Source organism: Trematomus bernacchii, unplaced genomic scaffold (assembly GCF_902827165.1).
Source record: "Trematomus bernacchii unplaced genomic scaffold, fTreBer1.1, whole genome shotgun sequence".
Classification (NCBI taxonomy): Eukaryota; Metazoa; Chordata; class Actinopteri; order Perciformes; family Nototheniidae; genus Trematomus; species Trematomus bernacchii.
The window spans coordinates 1,736,821-1,753,292 of NW_022987876.1; the positions used below are offsets into that span (position 1 = coordinate 1,736,821).

At 40.3% G+C, this 16,472-nt stretch overlaps 4 non-coding genes across 4 annotated transcripts; all 4 read right to left on the reverse strand.

Moving 5' to 3' along the window:
• Positions 1-992: 992 nt before the first annotated feature.
• Positions 993-1,065, reverse strand: trnav-aac. The gene has a single exon. It is a non-coding gene; the product is annotated as a tRNA-Val (tRNA).
• A 2,480-nt stretch (positions 1,066-3,545) lies between these two features.
• trnav-cac lies at positions 3,546-3,618 on the reverse strand. The gene has a single exon. It is a non-coding gene; the product is annotated as a tRNA-Val (tRNA).
• Positions 3,619-8,630: 5,012 nt separating this feature from the next.
• Positions 8,631-8,703, reverse strand: trnav-aac. The gene has a single exon. It is a non-coding gene; the product is annotated as a tRNA-Val (tRNA).
• A 2,479-nt stretch (positions 8,704-11,182) lies between these two features.
• Positions 11,183-11,255, reverse strand: trnav-cac. Its single transcript has one exon. It is a non-coding gene; the product is annotated as a tRNA-Val (tRNA).
• Positions 11,256-16,472: the final 5,217 nt, after the last annotated feature.

The window sequence follows — 16,472 nt, forward strand, 5'->3', positions numbered from 1 at the left end:
TGTAGCTTCAGATCTGAGTTGTCTTATTAGTAAAACTAATTTATACTTTTGTAGCAACACTATTTTTATATAATGACAAAGAAAGGGTTCAGAGTCTTTTCTTTTTTTCCTGTGTCATATGTGGCAGCACTGTTCAATGTTTCTTGAAAACATTACCCACTGTAGTTTGTGACGTGTGAATAAACTCCCAACTCTGTATCAACAACACTGTTGTGTAACTTCAGTTAAATACTTGTATGTGTGTAGATTAGAAAGAGGTAAGATAAAGGATCTGCAGTATTTTATGAAGTATTAATCGTACAAAGTCAGTTTTATACAAGTAGAAGTGTGTATTTACCTGGTAGTCGGCTGTCAGTAATGGCTGCGCCTCTCTATTTGGACTGTAGATCTCGGCAGACTGGCCACTTTAAAAGTAGCTCTCGGTTCAAAAAAGGTTGGGCACCCCTGATCTACACTGTCAAGGTTCAAGGTTCTTTATTGTCAAACTAACATAGCTACAGAGTAATTATGTCGTTGAAAATCTTATGTCAAATGTCACAGGCTTCTCCAACAATGCAACTGAAAGAGGACCTGAAACACATTAAAAATATAATAAAATGTGGAGACTTTGGGATATTTATCTCCCATTCTTTTACATTTCGGGCATTTTACAGACCAAACATGTCGTTGATGTCACTGTTTACCAAACTACCACTTTTTCTGAAAAATGCATAAAATTATGCAATATATGTTAAATACATGGTTTATACATGTAATTACTGGGGTTCCATTTCTTCTGATTACCTAATTTGGGCGTGCACATTTGCCGCGAGCAAACCTACCTCTTTTGGATTTGGAAAGGTTGGCATGTATGTAATTGACATGAACACCAAATTATATTCTTGTCAATTATTACATTATTTCTCAATATTTGGGCATTTTTCAATCAATGACGCCTTACTATCTACTATTAATTTATTTTATATATATGTGGAAACAAACAAGTCATAATGTGTTTCCGCCCGGTCTCGAACCGGGGACCTTTCGCGTGTTAGGCGAACGTGATAACCACTACACTACGGAAACAGATGAAAGAGATTTGCCGCCTGTCAAACGGGAGACCCGGGTTCGAGTCCCCGTCAGGGCGAATATTCAACCACCTGCTTGTAATATATAGTGAACCCCACAACACCCTTTGAAACCACCCTCTGAAAATGACTTTTGAAGTGTGTAAGACACTTCCAATGTTTCAGGCCCTGCCTTGAAGATGAAACTGATGCTTAACTAAAGTTATATCAACAATTATAACATACACAATATTAAACTTACATACACACTGTTCATTTCACAAGCCATGATAATCGGGGCTCTAAAATCGACTCAACAATTTTGACTCAACATGCTTTTCATGTGAAAATTAACACCTGGCTCTAATTAGACAAGTTAGAAAGTGTAGTAGTTTGTCTGCTGCCTTCATGGACTGTATACACATCTTTACAGTTGAAATGTTCAGAGGGAGGCAACTATGTGCTACCTATTTGGCACTTCTACTCTAGGACCATAGAAGAAGAAAAAACTACAAATACTCACCATTGTGGAATTAATGTCATTAGAAACACAAGGTACAGGGTCATCCCTCTCCAGGTGTGTTGAGTCTATCTTTTGCAGAGTTTTATATATGTGAAGCCAAACAAGACATAACGTGTTTCCGCCCGGTCTCAAACCGGGGACCTTTCGCGGATCTTGCACGGCAATAGTAAGGCTTAACTTCCTTAACTTTTACCATTCATTCTCTATGGTAGTTCTTATCACTACGGATGTAATATATTTCTGGCCACAAATGGTGTTTCGGGGGCGCTCTTTCCTTTGTTATGTGACCCTACGTGATTGATGAGCATTTGTTTAGTTTGTTTTTGAATATTTTATTTATCCTTTTTAGGTGTATATAACAATTATACATAACACAAAACACAAAGCATCGCCCCTCCCACTCACCCAAATAAACAAATCATAGGACAAACAAAAGTCATAGAGTGAAACACAAAGAGATAACATAGTGCTGCAGAAGCCTGTTGGCTAATCAGATCACATACCTATGGTGGCGTCAGTGATGTACCTATACTCTAGGTAAGGCTGCCAGATTTTCAGAAAGGTGTTAGATCCTTTTCTAAGACTATATATGATCTTTTAAAGAGGAATACAACTGTTCATTTCCAAAGACCATTTATCAATGAGATTCATTAGATTCAAAGATGTATTGTCATGTCATACACAACTACGGTGTAGTTATGCAATGAATGAAAAACTTAAGTAACAGGTTCCTTAACGTTGCAACGGTGCAATAACAAGACATACATTTGTATAAGAATAAAATTAAATAGTCAAAAAAAATTAAAATAGTTCAAGCTCAGGTGTTTAATATATTCGTATGGCATGTGGTATGAAACTTTCTCTGAGTCTGGTAGTCTTTGTTCTGATGCTGCGGTACCGCCTGCCAGACGGCAGCAGAGAGAACAGTTTGTTGCTGGGATCTCAGGCAATAGCTACTTGCCACTCTCTGTGAGATCAAAGAGCAGATATAAGTTGGTAGTTTACCCAGCATGGCTTTATAGATAAACATGTACCAATGACTGAGCCTCCGAACAGTTAGTGAAGGCAAACCTGCCCTGGCATACAGGGTACAGTGATGAGTTAATACTTTACAGTTAGTAACAAATCTCAGCGCACTGTGAAAGGCGGTATCTAACTTGATCAGGCAATGGGCAGGTGCATTCATATAGATCAGATCACCATAGTCCAGCACAGGTAAAAAGGTCACAGAGACTAGCCTTTTCCTGGCTTCAAGCGAGAAACACGACTTGTATCTGAAAAAGAAACCTAGCTTCACCAAATGGTGTTTCGGGGGCGCTCTTTCTTTAGTTATGTGACCCAAAGTCATTGATGAGCATTTGTGGGTAAGGCGAAACTGAAATGATACTTAACAAAAGTTTGATTAGCAAAAATCAACAATAATAACATTCACAATATTAAATTGGCAGCGCTGCATTTCACAAGCCATGATAGCCGGGGCTCTAAAATCAACTAAAACATTTTTACTCAACATGCTTTTCATGTGAAAATTAACACCTAGGCTCTAATTAGACAAGTTAGAAAGTGTAGCAGTGGACTGTATACAAATCTTTACAGTTGAAGTTCAGAGGGAGGCATGTATAGGCTATTTCTTACTTTTACTCTAGAGTCATAGAACAAAAACACTACAAATACTCACCATTGTGGAATTAATGTCATGAAAAATAAAAGTTACAGGACCATGCCTCTCCAGATGTGTTGAATTTAGATTTTTCTTAAAATGTCTCCTCTCTTTCCAAAGTCCATAGCGTTAGGCCTGCACCTTCGTAGTCTGAAAGAAGCAGACAACGAAGGAATAACTTCTCGGCATATTGGCATTTTTCAAACAGGGCTCCCTCTTCCATTTATTTTGCTGATAACTATCTTTTGCAGAGTTTAGTATATATGTGAAGCATAGACTGTATATATAAAGATGTGAAGCCATACAATACATAACGTGTTTCCGCCCGGTCTCGAACCGGGGACCTTTCGCGTGTGAGGCGAACGTGATAACCACTACACTACGGAAACAGATGAAAGGGATTTGCCGCCTGTCAAGCCGGAGAGCCCGGTTCGATTCCCGGTCGGGGCGAGAGTTTTCCTCCACTTCAGACAATGAAACTCACAAGGCCCAACTTAGAAAAACACATTTCAGCGATAAAACTGACATTTAAATGGTGTAAGAGGCATGCAATGTTTCAGGACCTGCAATGGGGATGACACTGATAACAAAACAACCAATAGTTATTTTAGCACAAATCAACAATTCTAACATTCACATGTTAAACTTACATGCTGTGTAAATACAAGCCATTATAACTTGGGCTCTAAAATCGAGTCCCATGATCCAAATCTTTCAATTCAAATGAAAGCAGATTGTCAGAGCTCTGAGACGGAGTCAAACTGAGACCTAAGGATCTTGCACGGCAACAGGCTTACCTCCCTTAACTTTTACCATTCATTCTCTATGGTAGTTCTTATCACTACGGATGTAATATATATTTCTGGCCACAAGTGGTATTTCGGGGGCGCTCTTTCCTTAGTTATGTGACCCAAATTGATGAGCATTTATGGGAAAAGGGATACCCAAAAAGTAACATAACTTTTCTGTGTTTTATTTTTTAGACAGGGGATAATAATCCTAGAAATAAAATGCATACGTAATTGCTATTTTTCTTTTGTACAAAACTCAAAAATCAAACGATTTTTACTCAACATGCTTTTAATGGGAAATGAACACCTGGCTCTAATTAGACAATTTAAATAATGCAGTCGGTCAATGTCCCTTTGTCTGCTGCCTTCATGGACTGTATACAAATCCTGACAGTTGGTTACACATTTTCAGAGGGAGGCAACTATGTGCTATTTCTTACTTTTAATCTAGGACCATGTAATACAAAAAAAATAAAAATAATCACCATTGTGGAATCAATGTCATTTGAAATACAAGGTACATTTCTCTGCTCTTTCCAAAGTCCACAATGTATAGTTTACGGGGTGCACTACCCCGCAGAAATGAATCAATATCTCTTTTCTCCACATATTGCTATTTTTCAATCTGTGCTGCCTTTTTTTATCTACTTTATTTTGTGTATTGTGTAAGTAAGACAAAGATTTGTTTCCGCCCGGTATTTTCTTTTATGCATTTGTGATTATTTGATGGGTAAATATGTTACCCATCTGCTATATAGTGCTTAAAAACAGCTGCTAGGGCACCAGTAAGCACATCTTACGCTGGAAAACATTCAATGTCAAGGCAAGACGTGTTTTTTTCCATTTATTTTGTTGTAATCCAATAATCCAACGTATAAAGAACATTGGTTTCACCTGTGGCATTTCATTCTGGTGCAGCAATCACACCACCACCTGTCTCCAATAAAAACCTAATCAGCTGGTGCCCAAAACCACCTTTAAAAATGGCTTTGCTTAACTTAAATAATTACACCAAAAGTAATTACAATAAAACAATTATTAGTTTCACATTAACACAAACAGCTAGAAAATAAATGTTGAATTACTAAATTACATACATTTATTTATATAGCACTTTTCAACAGAAGGCAATTCAAAGTGCTTCACAAAAATGAAAGACATTAAGAAAATGGCATTTCAAAACAGTCATTAAAAAGCAAAGATAATAAAATGAACATTAAAAGAAAAAGTACATGAATCAAAGTTACGGCCCGTCCACACAGCGGCGTGCGTTGAAGCTTGCCGGCGGGGGGGGGGGGGGCTGAAACTCGACCAACAACCAATCACTCTCCCGCCCCGGACACACAAGCACGCGGTTTGATTGGCTAGAGCTTGTACTGGCATATGATTTGATTGGCTGACGCTTCCGCCGAAGCTTCAAAAGTTGAACATTGCTCAACTTTTGCAGCGAGCAACGCTTTTGAAGCTACGCTTCGCTCCCACAATGCAGTTCGGCGAAGCGTGACGTCACCCCATTCAAAGTGAATGGGCAGAAGCGTTGAAGCTTCAACGCACGCCGCCGTGTGGACGGGCCGTTACAGTGCAGTTTAAGATGTGAATAGTTCAATTAAAAGCAGCGGCAAAAAGAAAAGTCTTCAGCCTGGATTCAAAAGTAGTCAGAGTTGCAGCGGACCTGCAGGTTTCTGAGAGTTTGTTCCAGATATTTGGAGCATAATAACTGAACTTCTCCATGTTTAGTTCTGACTCTGGGGACAGGAAGCTGACCAAATGACATAAATCGATGTATAGCTCCAACAGTAGTCTATGTGCTTTGTGACTGAAAGGATTTACTATTGTTGTAATCAACCACATTTACAGGGCAATGAAGTAATACATCTGCCTGCCTGTACACCTTCCTCTCCGTCGGTTCAATATAAAAGTTGTGACCAAAACATTACAAATCATTGTGTTATTCTGTGTGCAGGATGAAGGAGACCAACTTTTCCCAGGAAAGATAAGGATGTCTCTCAGGAAGGGTCCATCTGGCACCTGCGACAGGACCCTTCAGAGGAGGGAATGAGAATCAAAAAAAATCCTTCCCTTCAGGACAAGTCTGCCGCTCAGAAACATGAGCATGTGAGGACAAATGCTCTCACTGAGGTCCTTCAGATTGGAGGGCAAGTGTCCGACCGACTCGAGGTGATTGGGGAGTATTTATTAGTTTAATTCCTTGTGAATGATGTTGGCTACACCAGTAACCTGACGGTTTAATCATGGCAGTAATATATTTAAGGCTTTATTAAATGTTCTCTTGTGTATGTACTATGGTGTTTTACAGATCTGCCTTTTCCAGCGCCTCCTGTCCCTTTGGTCGCAGCACACCAGCCTGCAGCCTCTGTCCCGGGCTATAGTCAGGATGTTGCCCACTGGAACTGCTCCCACCAGCAGAAAATATGGATGAAGACTGAGTTGGAAACATTGGGTCTGTGGCCAGGTTCACCTCCAGTGCGACACCTTATGAACATGTTGTCCCTGTGGCGTTATCCGCCTCAGCCTGAGCTTATAGACTCAATCTCAGACCTGCCTTCACCAAAGTATTATCAGCTTCATCCATATTTTATTTGGAAGCCAGAGCATGCGATCATGGAGAGGGTGAGAAACAATTGTGTTTTGCCCTGTCTCTATGGTTGTCCGAACCCTCAGGTAGTTTCTTCTGGCATTGGAAGGCCAAGAGTCATCCTTGGGACAAGCGGCCAGTACTATATTTTAGCTTCGCGACTCACCTGCAAGGTCTGCAAAAAGTACTGGCATGCTGACAAGCCCCAGTGGCTGGAGAAGCTACCCCAGCGCTTCAGCAACATCGTGCCGGCCTTCCTGACTCACAAAAAGGCGGTCTGCAAATCTGTCCTGGATGAGATGAGGCGCAGCGGCAGATCACCAGAGGACATGTCCAAGCAGCTGACGGAGGCGCTCAATCTCAAATATGAGAGAGCTCATCTGGCCTACCTGCTGTGTGTGCAGAATGTCAGGGATGCTGAGGCAGGAGTCTACGGCCAAAGGACTATCACTGGGTTCCTCAGACAGGAAGATACTCCGGCTCCATTTGGTGGATACTCGGATGGTGATGGCTGGTGTGGAGTTTCTGTCTCTTCCCACTACCTGGTGGAGTGCCTGGTCCGTGAGTATCAGCGGCAGGAGGAGCTCCGTACTCTGCTGCTTCGGGGGACCTTTGGTCAGGCACTGAGGTCAGATCACACTCGCAGAGTGGCTAGGAAGGTTGTGCTGTCGTCCGGCACCATGTCTTCCTATGCCATCATGAATGAGAACTGGAGGATCCTGAGCTGGGTGACGTGCTCTTTTGTTACCAAAAACCTAGAGGTGGATTCAACTCCCAGCCTTTGAAGTTAAAATCCAGATACTTCTTTTGTTCTTCAGAGATGCTGAGTATAGACATTGTCTGCTGTACTGCATCACTGTGACCCTTTCTCCGCCTGTGGGCAAACACAGAACATGTTTGAGTTAGTAAAGTTTAACATCCTCAAACCTTTCAATACTGGAGCTGTGGGATTCACAGGCTAATTTCTGAAGATTCATTCTAGTGTTTTACAATCACTAGAAACTCATTGCAATTTGGTCCATATTGTGCATAATTCTAAATAAACCTGATTGTACATTTAGTAATCTATATAAAATGTGAATTGCAAAATCTTTGTTTATGAAAAAAAACTGCATTAAACCTGATAATGATTCTGATCTTCACTGCAATATGGTTAAATGACATCATAACATGTTTTACCTCGACCAAACCAATTATATTTAATATCAGTTAATACATTTTGGTCACTTTGTACTCTGAACAACTATGTTATTTATTTATAAAAAATACATCTGTAACTTTAAATCATTAACAGCAGTCAACAGCCAAACAAAAAAGATTTGGCCGATCCCACAAATGTATGTTCCTCACAAATGTGGCACCATTTAAAAAGGTATATATATATATATATATATATATATATATATATATATATACATACACATATATATATACATACACAGGCTTTCCTACGGTATAAGATGTATTGCCAAAAAATATTGTTTCAACAAAGAAATAATCTAACAAACACACATTTCCTTACTTTTTGTGCTTAGTTTATATAGAGAAAACGAGGCGGCACAATGCTAATGTTAGCCTCCCCCTCAAAGGAAAGCTAAGGCTAGGTTTTTGCACAACATGCGGACAGCAGCATACCTACCGAGGACCGGAGCACAAGCCGGTCAACGCGGTGGTTTGAAAGATGGAGAAGTGATGCGGTCATGAAGTGTCTCTGTCTCTGACCAAAACTCCCCACGAGGTGCTTCATAAGCAACACGCCGCCAAAAAGCAACAGCAACTCACGTGCATGTTGACGCCCCTTTAATGCTGAGTTCGAGGACGCATCAGTAATTTGTGTTCAACAGAAAATCAAGGGACAGATAGCGATCTGTCTAATAATTGACATGAACACCAAATTATATTCTTGTCAATTATTACATTATTTCTCAATATTTGGGCATTTTTCAATCAATGACGCCTTACTATCTACTATTAATTTATTTTATATATATGTGGAAACAAACAAGTCATAATGTGTTTCCGCCCGGTCTCGAACCGGGGACCTTTCGCGTGTTAGGCGAACGTGATAACCACTACACTACGGAAACAGATGAAAGAGATTTGCCGCCTGTCAAACGGGAGACTCGGGTTCGAGTCCCCGTCAGGGCGAATATTCAACCACCTGCTTGTAATATATAGTGAACCCCACAACACCCTTTAAAACCACCCTCTGAAAATGACTTTTGAAGGGTGTAAGACACTTCCAATGTTTCGGGCCCTGCCTTGAAGATGAAACTGATGCTTAACAAAAGTTATATCAACAATTATAACATACACAATATTAAACTTACATACACACTGTTCATTTCACAAGCCATGATAACCGGGGCTCTAAAATCGACTCAACAATTTTGACTCAACATGCTTTTCATGTGAAAATTAACACCTGGCTCTAATTAGACAAGTTAGAAAGTGTAGTAGTTTGTCTGCTGCCTTCATGGACTGTATACACATCTTTACAGTTGAAATGTTCAGAGGGAGGCAACTATGTGCTACCTATTTGGCACTTCTACTCTAGGACCATAGAAGAAAAAAAACTACAAATACTCACCATTGTGGAATTAATGTCATTAGAAACACAAGGTACAGGGTCATCCCTCTCCAGGTGTGTTGAGTCTATCTTTTGCAGAGTTTTATATATGTGAAGCCAAACAAGACATAACGTGTTTCCGCCCGGTCTCAAAGCGGGGACCTTTCGCGGATCTTGCACGGCAACAGTAAGGCTTAACTTCCTTAACTTTTACCATTCATTCTCTATGGTAGTTCTTATCACTACGGATGTAATATATTTCTGGCCACAAATGGTGTTTCGGGGGCGCTCTTTCCTTTGTTATGTGACCCTACGTGATTGATGAGCATTTGTTTAGTTTGTTTTTGAATATTTTATTTATCATTTTCAGGTGTATATAACAACTATACATAACACAAAACACAAAGCATCGCCCCTCCCACTCACCCAAATAAACAAATCATAGGACAAACAAAAGTCATAGAGTGAAACACAAAGAGATAACATAGTGCTGCAGAAGCCTGTTGGCTAATCAGATCACATACCTATGGTGGCGTCACTGATGTACCTATACTCTAGGTAAGGCTGCCAGATTTTCAGAAAGGTGTTAGATCCTTTTCTAAGACTATATATGATCTTTTAAAGAGGAATACAACTGTTCATTTCCAAAGACCATTTATCAATGAGATTCATTAGATTCAAAGATGTATTGTCATGTCATACACAACTACGGTGTAGTTATGCAATGAATGAAAAACTTAAGTAACAGGTTCCTTAACGTTGCAACGGTGCAATAACAAGACATACATTTGTATAAGAATAAAATTAAATAGTCAAAAAAAATTAAAATAGTTCAAGCTCAGGTGTTTAATATATTCGTATGGCATGTGGTATGAAACTTTCTCTGAGTCTGGTAGTCTTTGTTCTGATGCTGCGGTACCGCCTGCCAGACGGCAGCAGAGAGAACAGTTTGTTGCTGGGATCTCAGGCAATAGCTACTTGCCACTCTCTGTGAGATCAAAGAGCAGATATAAGTTGGTAGTTTACCCAGCATGGCTTTATAGATAAACATGTACCAATGACTGAGCCTCCGAACAGTTAGTGAAGGCAAACCTGCCCTGGCATACAGGGTACAGTGATGAGTTAATACTTTACAGTTAGTAACAAATCTCAGCGCACTGTGAAAGGCGGTATCTAACTTGATCAGGCAATGGGCAGGTGCATTCATATAGATCAGATCACCATAGTCCAGCACAGGTAAAAAGGTCACAGAGACTAGCCTTTTCCTGGCTTCAAGCGAGAAACACGACTTGTATCTGAAAAAGAAACCTAGCTTCACCAAATGGTGTTTCGGGGGCGCTCTTTCTTTAGTTATGTGACCCAAAGTCATTGATGAGCATTTGTGGGTAAGGCGAAACTGAAATGATACTTAACAAAAGTTTGATTAGCAAAAATCAACAATAATAACATTCACAATATTAAATTGGCAGCGCTGCATTTCACAAGCCATGATAGCCGGGGCTCTAAAATCAACTAAAACATTTTTACTCAACATGCTTTTCATGTGAAAATTAACACCTAGGCTCTAATTAGACAAGTTAGAAAGTGTAGCAGTGGACTGTATACAAATCTTTACAGTTGAAGTTCAGAGGGAGGCATGTATAGGCTATTTCTTACTTTTACTCTAGAGTCATAGAACAAAAACACTACAAATACTCACCATTGTGGAATTAATGTCATGAAAAATAAAAGTTACAGGACCATGCCTCTCCAGATGTGTTGAATTTAGATTTTTCTTAAAATGTCTCCTCTCTTTCCAAAGTCCATAGCGTTAGGCATGCACCTTCGTAGTCTGAAAGAAGCAGACAACGAAGGAATAACTTCTCGGCATATTGGCATTTTTCAAACAGGGCTCCCTCTTCCATTTATTTTGCTGATAACTATCTTTTGCAGAGTTTAGTATATATGTGAAGCATAGACTGTATATATAAAGATGTGAAGCCATACAATACATAATGTGTTTCCGCCCGGTCTCGAACCGGGGACCTTTCGCGTGTGAGGCGAACGTGATAACCACTACATTACGGAAACAGATGAAAGGGATTTGCCGCCTGTCAAGCCGGAGAGCCGGGTTCGATTCCCGGTCGGGCCGAGAGTTTTCCTCCACTTCAGACAATGAAACTCACAAGGCCTAACTTAGAAAAACACATTTCAGCGATAAAACTGACATTTAAATGGTGTAAGAGGCATGCAATGTTTCAGGACCTGCAATGGGGATGACACTGATAACAAAACAACCAATAGTTATTTTAGCACAAATCAACAATTCTAACATTCACATGTTAAACTTACATGCTGTGTAAATACAAGCCATTATAACTTGGGCTCTAAAATCGAGTCCCATGATCCAAATCTTTCAATTAAAATGAAAGCAGATTGTCAGAGCTCTGAGACGGAGTCAAACTGAGACCTAAGGATCTTGCACGGCAACAGGCTTACCTCCCTTAACTTTTACCATTCATTCTCTATGGTAGTTCTTATCACTACGGATGTAATATATATTTCTGGCCACAAGTGGTATTTAGGGGGCGCTCTTTCCTTAGTTATGTGACCCAAAGTGATTGATGAGCATTTATGGGAAAAGGGATACCCAAAAAGTAACATAACTTTTCTGTGTTTTATTTTTTAGACAGGGGATAATAATCCTAGAAATAAAATGCATACGTAATTGCTATTTTTTTTTGTGTCCAATACAACACTCAAAAATCAAACGATTTTTACTCAACATGCTTTTAATGTGAAATGAACACCTGGCTCTAATTAGACAATTTAAAGAATGCAGTCGGTCAATGTCCCTTTGTCTGCTGCCTTCATGGACTGTACACAAATCCTGACAGTTGGTTACACATTTTCAGAGGGAGGCAACTATGTGCTATTTCTTACTTTTAATCTAGGACCATGTAATACAAAAAAAATTAAAATAATCACCATCGTGGAATCAATGTCATTTGAAATACAAGGTACATTTCTCTGCTCTTTCCAAAGTCCACAATGTAGTTTCCGGGGTGCACTACCCCGCAGAAATGAATCAATAATATCTCTTTTCTCCACATATTGCTATTTTTCAATCTGTGCTGCCTTTTTTTATCTACTTTATTTTGTGTATTGTGTAAGTAAGACAAAGATTTGTTTCCGCCCGGTATTTTCTTTTATGCATAAATAAATATGTCTTTATAAATATGTTACCCATCTGCTATATAGTGCTTAAAAACAGCTGCTAGGGCACCAGTAAGCACATCTTACGCTGGAAAACATTCAATGTCAAGGCAAGACGTGGTTTTTTCCATTTATTTAGTTGTAATCCAATAATCCAACGTATAAAGAACATTGGTTTCACCTGTGGCATTTCATTCTGGTGCAGCAATCACACCACCACCTGTCTCCAATAAAAACCTAATCAGCTGGTGCCCAAAACCACCTTTAAAAATGGCTTTGCTTAACTTAAATAATTACACCAAAAGTAATTACAATAAAACAATTATTAGTTTCACATTAACACAAACAGCTAGAAAATAAATGTTGAATTACTAAATTACATAAGTTTATTTATATAGCACCTTTCAACAGAAGGCAATTCAAAGTGCTTCACAAAAATGAAAGACATTAAGAAAATGGCATTTCAAAACAGTCATTAAAAAGCAAAGATAATAAAATGAACATTAAAAGAAAAAGTACATGAATCAAAGTTATGCCGCTGTGTGGACGGGCCGTTACAGTGCAGTTTAAGATGTGAATAGTTCAATTAAAAGCAGCGGCAAAAAGAAAAGTCTTCAGCCTGGATTCAAAAGTAGTCAGAGTTGCAGCGGACCTGCAGGTTTCTGAGAGTTTGTTCCAGATATTTGGAGCATAATAACTGAACTTCTCCGTGTTTAGTTCTGACTCTGGGGACAGGAAGCTGACCAAATGACATAAATCGATGTATAGCTCCAACAGTAGTCTATGTGCTTTGTGACTGAAAGGATTTACTATTGTTGTAATCAACCACATTTACAGGGCAATGAAGTAATACATCTGCCTGCCTGTCCACCTTCCTCTCCGTCGGTTCAATATAAAAGTTGTGACCAAAACATTACAAATCATTGTGTTATTCTGTGTGCAGGATGAAGGAGACCAACTTTTCCCAGGAAAGATAAGGATGTCTCTCAGGAAGGGTCCATCTGGCACCTGCGACAGGACCCTTCAGAGGAGGGAATGAGAATAAAAAAAAATCCTTCCCTTCAGGACAAGTCTGCCGCTCAGAAACATGAGCATGTGAGGACAAATGCTCTCACTGAGGTCCTTCAGATTGGAGGACAAGTGTCCGACCGACTCGAGGTGATTGGGGAGTATTTATTAGTTTCATTCCTTGTGAATGATGTTGGCTACACCAGTAACCTGACGGTTTAATCATGGCAGTCATATATTTAAAGCTCCCATGTCATGCTTTTCCGGTTATTACCCGTCCCCTTGTGTGTTATGAAGGTTTTTATGCATGTAAACGGTGTGCAGAGTCAAAACCCTCAAAGTACACCCTGTAGCGAGTAAAACTCTAACACAGAAAATACCTCCCCAAAACGCCTCGTTGGAGATACGTCACTGCCCATTTGAGTCTTCCATTTAGTTCCGGGTACCGCCTGATGTCATGCGGTACCCGGAACGAAATGGACCAATCCCGAAGAGCTATGGCCACACCAGCAGCGGCGTGTTCCTCCTCCAGAGGTTCGAAGAACCGGCATTTCACAGACGAAAGCTTCCAAAACATTGCCCAGTTTGAGGCCGGATATGCACAGCTTGTTTGGACCGTTTGGAGCAGGGGAAGATCTGGGTATACAACCTGTAAGTTTGCATTGTTATTTGTGTATTTATCAAACAAGACTGTTTAAATGTGTAAACTGTGTTGGACTGCTAAGCCATTGACACAGTGCTAACTAAGTTGCTAGAGTTTCCATATATCAACTCTAATATCAGCAGATGGCCTTGCATACATGTATCTCATAGCAGGAGAATGTCTGCATTCACACACAAAATACCTATTGACAGTATACTGCGGGTGATTTGCCGGTCAGTCGCGAAACGTAATTACATTATAGCTGGCGTAGCGATCTAACACACGGAGCTTGAGCTAGTTTTGGTCAGAAAAACATTTTTGTGATGCTACGTTGCTAGCGTTTAAATATATCAACTACAATGTCAGCAGATGGCCTTACATGTTTGTCATGGCAGGAGAATGTCTGCAGTCACACACACGGAATACTCATACAGTATACTCCGGTTTACCGTACATTGTGACCGTACATATACTGCATGTAGCTAACGAGGCTAGCTGTATGCTAGCGCAAAACAATGTATTCATGCAAGTTACATTGTATGGTAGCAGAATACCCGTATACGATTGCAATTATAAACACGTTATTGCTAGCCTAATATGAACCACTAGCTTTTGTTCATAGTAGTTTTATTACACTGCATTATAGTTGCCTTTCCTCCAAGCTAACGTTCATATCGTGTTAGCTACCAAGGTAAACAAAGCTAGGTTAGCATATTAGCAGGCAAGCTGTTCATTACACAACTACTACTAACGAATCTAAAACAACTAAGTTTCTCTAATATTTTGTGATTTGCATTTGATTTCGTCCAGCCAGATCCTGGCGGACAATCCATGACGGGGAAGGGATTCTACTGAGGCGTCGTGCTAAAAGGCACCGCACCGCACCGGCTGTGCGCAGGCAAGAGGAGGAGGAATGGATGATATACCGTGTATATATGTATATTTATGTTCATTTTGTACATTTCTAAAAATAAAGTTTAATGGAAATACTTAGTAGGCCTATCCTTTCTTCCCTGAATTCATATATAGCAAACCATGATTTGATTTCTCATCAAACAGTAGTAGTTTATAACGGGTAAAAATAACTTACTCTTTGTTATGAGCGGCTCGTAGGCCACAAAGACAAGGAGACATACACGAGTTTACAAAACCACGGCACATTTATTGTGATAAATGCAGAGATAGGTGGTTGAGAGGATCGCAGAGTTAGTCTTCCTGCAGCCGCTTTGGAGAGAGACTGGGGCCGTAGTGTCCGGAGGTGTCCGTGATCGTGCTGATTAGCCTCTTCAGCTCCACCCCATCGTAAGACAAAGGCCCTGGGGCCGTCACACTCTTCTATAACAACAGTTAAAAATATATATGTATATAAAATATACCGCTGTACCGACGCCATGATAAGACTGATGTTACGCTGAGAGCAGCCGGGAAAAGCACTGACATGGGCGCAGCCTCTCTGGTGGTTGACTAATCAGAACGAGTGGCCGAGCTGACCAATCGGAGCACACTAGGCTCACAGGGAGGGGGGGGCAAGAGCTCCAACGAGTCGTTTAGTGGAGAAAGTGAATACTGCTGAATACACATGCTTGACAGAGATGCTGTATGCGAAACCAATGTGAGTTTGGAAAATTGCACAGTATAAATCTATTTTAGTATACCTCAACAATGTAATTATGATCAGTGGAAATGGCCATGACATGGGCCCTTTAAGGCTTTATTAAATGTTCTCTTGTTGTGTATGTACTATGGTGTTTTACAGATCTGCCTTTTCCAGCGCCTCCTGTCCCTTTGGTCGCAGCACACCAGCCTGCAGCCTCTGTCCCGGGCTATAGTCAGGATGTTGCCCACTGGAACTGCTCCCACCAGCAGAAAATATGGATGAAGACTGAGTTGGAAACATTGGGTCTGTGGCCAGGTTCACCTCCAGTGCGACACCTTATGAACATGTTGTCCCTGTGGCGTTATCCGCCTCAGCCTGAGCTTATAGACTCAATCTCAGACCTGCCTTCACCCAAGTATTATCAGCTTCATCCATATTTTATTTGGAAGCCAGAGCATGCGATCATGGAGAGGGTGAGAAACAATTGTGTTTTGCCCTGTCTCTATGGTTGTCCGAACCCTCAGGTAGTTTCTTCTGGCATTGGAAGGCCAAGAGTCATCCTTGGGACAAGCGGCCAGTACTATATTTTAGCTTCGCGACTCACCTGCAAGGTCTGCAAAAAGTACTGGCATGCTGACAAGCCCCAGTGGCTGGAGAAGCTATTGTTATGTTATTTATTTATAAAAAATACATCTGTAACTTTAAATCATTAACAGCAGTCAACAGCCAAAAAAAAAAGATTTGGCCGATCCCACAAATGTATGTTCCTCACAAATGTGGCACCATTTAAAAAGGTATATATATATACAGGCTTTCCTATGGTATAAGATGTATTGCCAAAAAG